The 7,182-nt window shown below is 35.8% G+C and overlaps 1 long non-coding RNA gene across 1 annotated transcript; it reads right to left on the bottom strand.

Annotated features, from left to right (window-relative positions):
• Positions 1-579: 579 nt before the first annotated feature.
• Positions 580-5,707, bottom strand: LOC145978237 (uncharacterized). Its single transcript, XR_014440660.1, has 4 exons — positions 5,595-5,707; positions 3,554-3,646; positions 1,806-1,875; positions 580-709 (listed from the first exon to the last, which is right to left on the bottom strand). It is a non-coding gene; the product is annotated as an uncharacterized LOC145978237 (long non-coding RNA).
• Between the last annotated feature and the right edge of the window lie 1,475 nt (positions 5,708-7,182).

Below are 7,182 nucleotides of genomic sequence, written 5' to 3'. Positions count from 1 at the left end.
CAAAGGGTGTTATGGCTCAGCAAATGTTTTCTACTGCACATCGTGATTCATAAGTGTTAACTCAATCGACACGTGAAGTTGAAAGCCAATTTGAAACCAGATTCCCAGGTATAAAAGTTCCATGTCATAAATAAATCACTCTTTAAACTAGTTACGGAAACTGGCATGCCTGATTCACAGACAGTCTCTAGTGCTGACATACGGTTGCGAGCACTTTGCTTGCTGATAGCGCAAACACTGATGCGCAGTCTACACTTCTACCCTCTTGTCTATGAAAGATTTACTTGTGTTACAGTTGGATTTCTCATTGCTACGTGTCTCGCCTTTGATGTGAGTAGTCCTGGGTTCGATTCCCAGAAGGAGCCATAAAATTTCAGTGTTGACCCAACATCATGCCGAAAACTGAAAAACAGGCTCAGCAGAATTTGATCTCAATGTGCTGACCACACCATCCGACAATAGACTACTTGGCAGACCTTGGTCTTCAAAGGGCTGTTTACACCACAGAATGTTTTAGTGTTATAATTGTAAAGAAGGTAAAACAAATTTAGATATATTCTTGATTTATTAGTTTCTTGGTTTTTGAAAATCTACAATTCATAACATTTCACTACGTCAGCTCAAGTTGAGAATATCCATTACACGATCAAAGCCATACATGGGAAAAAGCATAGCATGGGCCATTTCCTCCATCTTCCTCAATACCTTTCTGGAAAATACAAAATTTTACATGATGTTATTGAAGATATACTATTACAACATTGTGTGTAAAAACTTTCTCTTGCCATATTTTAAGACAACATCAGTTTATTTCGTCTGCCAATAGGAATCCTGAGTTCCTCACTACCATGATAAGTGGAGATGAAACTTGGGTGTATGGGTGAGAATACAACAGTTATCACAGTTGAAGCATTGCCGTGGCCCAACAAATGGCACAACAGATGTGGAGGAGTTTACCACAGGAGAGGGCTCCTGCGTAGCCAAGGTGGGAGCTCAAAAATTTTCGGTGTTGGCCCAGCATTGGGAGGACAATTGGGAAGCTACTTGAAAAGAATATGTAGCAGGCTCCAGTCTCTATGCGCTGACTACACATAACCCAATGAAAAAAAATACCTGGCAGTCCCTGGCTCTCAGAGGAATGTTACATCATGGAGTTCAGTTTAGGAGTTTTACCACTGTAGACTGGACCTGTGGGGCTTGCAAAACTTAACAGCTGCATCAGGATAATGCTCCATCTTTATTTATTAGATCTAATTTAAGGTTACCTGACCAAGAAGGTAATTATGTTTATTTGTCAGGCTCCCTACTGTACTGACATGTCTCTGAACTCTGGTTGTTTCGCAAAATAAAAACTACTTTGACAATGGAGAAGACATCATGCAGAATATGATGACGTAGCTGAGAGTAATTCTGAGAAATGCATTCCAGCAATGCTTCATTCAATGGAAGGATCATTGAGCTAAGTATGAGGAAGACAAGGGGCTTACTTCGAAGAGGATTAGAAACATCACCCAGTAATTAACCTTTATTTTTTTTACCTATGGTTGGATACCTTTTTGATGAAATACTTGAACAGTCGTTATGTTATATTCTGTTGCATTGTTAACGAGTAAACTTTTTTTTTCTAGAATTGCTGTTGTCAGAAACAGAGCTGACCATCATTATTTGCATCTTGCAAAGTTATTGTAAAGTTTGTAATTGATAAATGTGTAAACGTAAAACCACTTGTTCTGAAGATCATCTTCCACTCTTTTTGCTAGAACTGTACAAAAGAACTTGCCCTAGAAGTATTACAATTTATTTACCTGTTTCATTTCTTTACAGTTGGTGGTGTAGGAGGAGCTCCACTTGAATCCAAATTTAAGTCTTGAGGTTCTAGAAATGAAATACATTATTACTGTTTTCATTACTTTAAAATGGAGGTGATTTAAAGATGTTTTTTCTATATTAAGCAATACAGAGACAAATTTTGACTACTGTTTTTTATATATATTTCTAAGCATGCCAAATCTTCTGCAGTTGCCTTAATATGGTTTCAGGAGCGCTAACCCACTTATGGAAATATTCACTCTTATGTTTTACGAAAGGCAAAAGTTAAAAATTTTCCTTCGAGTTGAGAAATAAATTAATGTGGCATAATAAAAGCACAGCTCGTGCCTTAGTGATGAAGCATGATGTGGTAGATGGGGTGTATAATAAATGTATAGCATCCCAGCTGGAAATTTTTCCAATTGGTTCCGATAGCCAATATGAGTTTTTAGACACACTATCAGAACCAATTGGTCTGTCGGAACCGATTGGTCAATTGTAATGAATTGGTTTCTATTAGAAAGTATTTTATTGTTTTCAATATATTGCTCATGAAAAATTATTATCTATACAAATGTAAATGCCATGGAGAAATGATATAAAACAACTAAAATAAATCTCTGGTAAAGCATGTAGAATTTGTAACTTAGAAAAACTTTCACATACAAAACTTTTTCAAATATATGAACACGTTTTTAACTCTGTAGCTTCATTGTGATTAACACACTTATAGAAAATCGAAAAATATGCTGCTTCAGTCATAAATTGACATGTTGTTCTTCCTTTATACATGTGAAAACAGCAACAAATTAGGTTAAACAAAGAATCTGACCCACAATACTTGAAAAAGTGATAAACAACAACAACACTGTCGAGGTTGACTTAGTTGATCAAAAAATTGCTCAATTTTCCAATTGCATTACATACATGTAACAATAATCATGGAAATTTCATATTGCATAAACAAGAACGAATATGAAGATTTGTTCCAACTACTAGGTCGAGTTGGTTCTTAAGAAAGCGTTCTTGTTAGGTATTTATTAAGATAAATCTGACTTCAGTAGTATGCGGTAGAATTCCGAACAAATTCAGTTCAAGTGTGCTGTTTTTTCCAAAGAACTTCTAAATCACAGGAAATGTGGTGTCAAGAATCAAAGTACCTATGCTTTGAGTCAATAAATGAATTCATAACATATTGATTCTACAATATATACACAGTTACAATTGGATACAATTCACCAATTGGAAATTGTCTTGATTTTCCAATTGGTTTCAGTTGAGATTCCGATAGAATCCGATTCATTCCAATTGAAACCAATAGAATCCGATTCATTCCAATTGAAATTCCAATTGGAACCAATAGAAAATTCCAGCTGGAATACAATAAATAAGAATTGTTGCTGAATTTACAGAATACACCACTAATGGTTATAGACAATTTGCCTGGTAATATCCTTCCATTCAACCGTATATTTAATTTTTAATCCTAATTGCAAACATAAAGTGTGAATTTTACTGTATGTAATAGAACTGAATCTTAACACATCTGAGCAACTAACCAAATCGAATCAAACTACTAGAGCTGCAGATAAAGATGGTGTGATTTAAATGATCAAGAATTTCAAAATGCCATGCAGTTACTTGATTTCTATTTTTTACACAAAACCAGTGTATCATATATCATTGTAGTTGGAACATTTTTTTAATTGAGACAATTGTGCGTAAATTTAGCAGTCAACTATACCTGCGGTAACTAAACTGCCAAATGTGTCAGCAATAGTTCTAATTCCTGGTAAGTTTGTAGGGATAGTTTGAAACTTACTAGCAGCTTGCTGCCCTGTAAAAAGAAATTAAAACATGTTACTGCCTGGTTAATTTTATTTCTTGTTAAATGTATCCATTGTCAATTAATTTGCAGAAAAGAACAGCTATTGTAATGGATGATATTCAGCAAGCAACTTCCACCACAATTCATTGCATGAAATTATGCCCGTCGCCATATTTCTGGCAACAAATTAGATCCTGCATTGAAAACATGCTGGGTAAGCATTGTGCGTATGATCTTTACTAAAGAGATTCAAGATACGATTATAATCATGTGAGGTTGTGTACGTATGTAATATTGCAAATTTTCGCTCCGTAAGAAGGAACACCCATAAATCTATTTGCTGTACTTCATATATTCAACTAATTCTTCCCAAAGTTGAAAATCATCAATTTGCAGCAGATCCACATTAGTTGATCTGAAAGGTATGCTGCAAGTGTAATGTTTTTTTTATATCTACTCTTATAATAATAACAACAACAAAAATATTAAATTTGTGATTTTATTTTGTATTGGAAGTATACAAAGATTGCACAGTAGGATGCAGTTTTTCTAGCTTTAGATAGCAAAAAGTTGGAGCAAATTTCGGGATTTTTTTTTAATATTGTAATTGTAATTTTAATTTATTCTTGTTCTGTTGACTACATTGTAGATATTTCTATCTGCAGCAGTATAGAGAAAACTTACGCATATTATTTCTGTGTAAATTTCATCATTTGGAAATATGCCCTACAAATACTCCTCCCATCTTTCGTGGTTGGTGTTGTGACTTGAAAGACGATATATAGAGAATTGTAAAGAGTTTAGATAAGATTTTAAGCTTTTTGTCCTCTAGATTAATCTCCATAACTGGATTCATTTGATATTGTTTTTCTTCTATTTTAATTTGGAATTGACAATGTATGCTGTATCTCTTTATATATATATAAACACACACACACACACACAGGGTGTCTCAAAAGTAATAGTGCAAACTAACACAGGTGAAAGTACACGATAATAGAATCAAAAAAGTCTTAGTAAACATGGGTCTGCAAACAAGCCATTTTCGAGAATGTGTGATTACAAGCCGTCACTGACTTCATTGTTTGTAAACGTCGTCCTAGTTGGTAAAATGCCAATAATGTGCAAATGTGTGGTTAGAAGCCGTCACTGATTGCATTTTGTAAACACCGAGTGCTTTACTCCTTGTGCGTTCCGAGGTTTGCTCTTTGTTTACAAAACAGAACATTTCCGAGAGGTGGCATTGTAATCAAACAGGATGGATACAATCAGTACACAGTCTAGGAATGAGATCGCGAATGACTTTTCTTACTGTATTATTAGCATTTTACCAACTAGGACGACGTTTACAAACAATGAAGTCAGTGGCGGCTTGTAATCACACATTCGCGATTATATCAAAAACGGCTCATTTGCGGACCAATGTTTACTGAGACTTTTTTGCTTCTATTATTTGTGTACTTTCGCCTGTGTCAGTTTGCGTTGTATATAAACAGATATGTCTAGTGAGTGATATCATCTCTTGTCAACCAATGTTTGTTCACTGCCCCTAATTAACTCACCTGTATACAGTGGCGTATGCAGGATTTTTTCTTCGGAGGTGCTGGATATTACTAAGCTGCATTGTGGGGTGGGTTGGATACAGTATAAAATACTTCATAATTACCATGTTAGTCTTGGTTTGTTCAGAGTTGTTCAATGACAAAAATGGTGATCAGGGATCATTTTAAGGGGAGTTTGCATCTACAATTATGTTTCTTCCCTCAGTTCTTTATGGCTTCAATATGAAAATTTTGATTTCCTCTATATTTCAGGAGGGGCTGCAGCCCCATCAGATCCTCCCCTCCATACACCAGTGCCTGTAGAAACTCACCTTGCACCACATCTTTTGGGACACTTACAATTTTGCAACCATTCTTTATATACTGATATTTAACTGATTCTATGTGATACTTACAATCCAGGGCTGTAGCTTGGTGTAGGAATATCGCCAGTGTGAAAAGTACAAGATGAATGAGAATCGTAGCCTTCATGTTGCCAAATAGATGTGAACAATTGCAACTCGAATGCAAATCGAAACTGCAATAGACCTGCTTGATTACAGCTTATATACCTCTTGTAACAGGAAGGATGTTGTTAGTCAATAAATTGAAATGGTTTATCCAAGAGTAATGGCATCCTAAAATAGGTCAATTAAATTTTAAGCGACAATTTACGATATAATAAAACAAGCACTTTAGAAGGAATAGTAAGGATATAGCCTAAGAAGAATACAGTGGAAATCCTATTTTATGTAATTAATTCACTGTCATGTGTTGTGCAGTTTTTTGAAAATTGTCCAGTGGAGAGAAAATTTATAGTAACAAATAAGAAGGAGTGAAATATTATGAACACTCACAATCCCTAGATGGATGATCATCTTGGTGGTAAATTTACCTTTACACCTCACCCCCCCCTCCCCTTCATCCTGCTATAATGGAAAATTCTGAGTAAACCCGTGGGATAAAATATTCAGAGAGAAGATATTTTCCTCAATATCTGCCCTGCTGAAAAAATTATTTGAGGGAATTAATTTTACATTGGCCTGTTTTCTTAAGGTAAAAATTAATGTCCAGAAGAAGGGGTTCTCACTCCACCATAACCCTCCTGACTTACAGGACACCTGCTAGTTCGAGTCTCCTGGGTGGAAACGTAACAACTATTCTCCTGAGATTTCGGTCAGTGAGGAAATTTGGTACCTACAAATTAGTAGCGTAACCCGATCATAGAAACCTACAACAATAACTGCAGGTTCGTCGTGCTGACCACACGTAAATCCGTAACTGGTTAGATGATCTCCCACCTCTGCTAAGACAAATGGAAGTGAGGCCGGCAGTCGGTAGGTAGGCCCTGGCCCTCAAGGCCTGTTACACGCACTTTTTAAAAAATAAATGGATAAAAATGTCCAAGCAAGTTATCGTGAATTTTTGCGAAATGTTTCACATGAGAAATACGTCAATAATTTTACTTTTCTCGGTCCCCCTTAGGGTAGGGTTACCAGACGTCCGGTTTTTCCCGGACATGTCCTACATTTTAGCCTAATGTCCGGCGTCCGGGATGACTTTGAAAAATGTCATAAATGTCCTACATTTTGAGTGTCACATAATATTAATTAGGGAAATGGGTAACAGAAAAAAATCATGCAAGTTACAAGTGTATGGACTGCGCTTCCAAACTCAATAGTGAAATTTATTTTGATTCAGTCATTGCCCAAAAAGAAAATTAAGTTTGTCCTGCTATTAAACAAACGGGAAAACGGAAGCACTTAATGAACAAAGTTTTGGAACCACTTTCTGATAACGTCACTGTTCAATGCCTGAGCAGAATTTCTTGCCTTAGGGTTTATACTGATGGAACAAGGTGTTGCCCATTCTTATTCAATATTCAATATAATTTGATTGTAAAGCAGGGGTATAGAGAACAAAGTTATTCAGGGTGTCTGCCAGTCAAGAAAGTCATGGTCACAGGTTAGATATAGTCAGGAAAAAGTAAAGAAATCAACAAGT

The sequence above is a fragment of the Lepisma saccharinum genome, chromosome 24, assembly GCF_977018435.1.
Source record: "Lepisma saccharinum chromosome 24, izLepSacc3.1, whole genome shotgun sequence".
NCBI classification, from domain to species: Eukaryota; Metazoa; Arthropoda; class Insecta; order Zygentoma; family Lepismatidae; genus Lepisma; species Lepisma saccharinum.
This window is presented reverse-complemented; position numbering and strand designations above follow the sequence as displayed.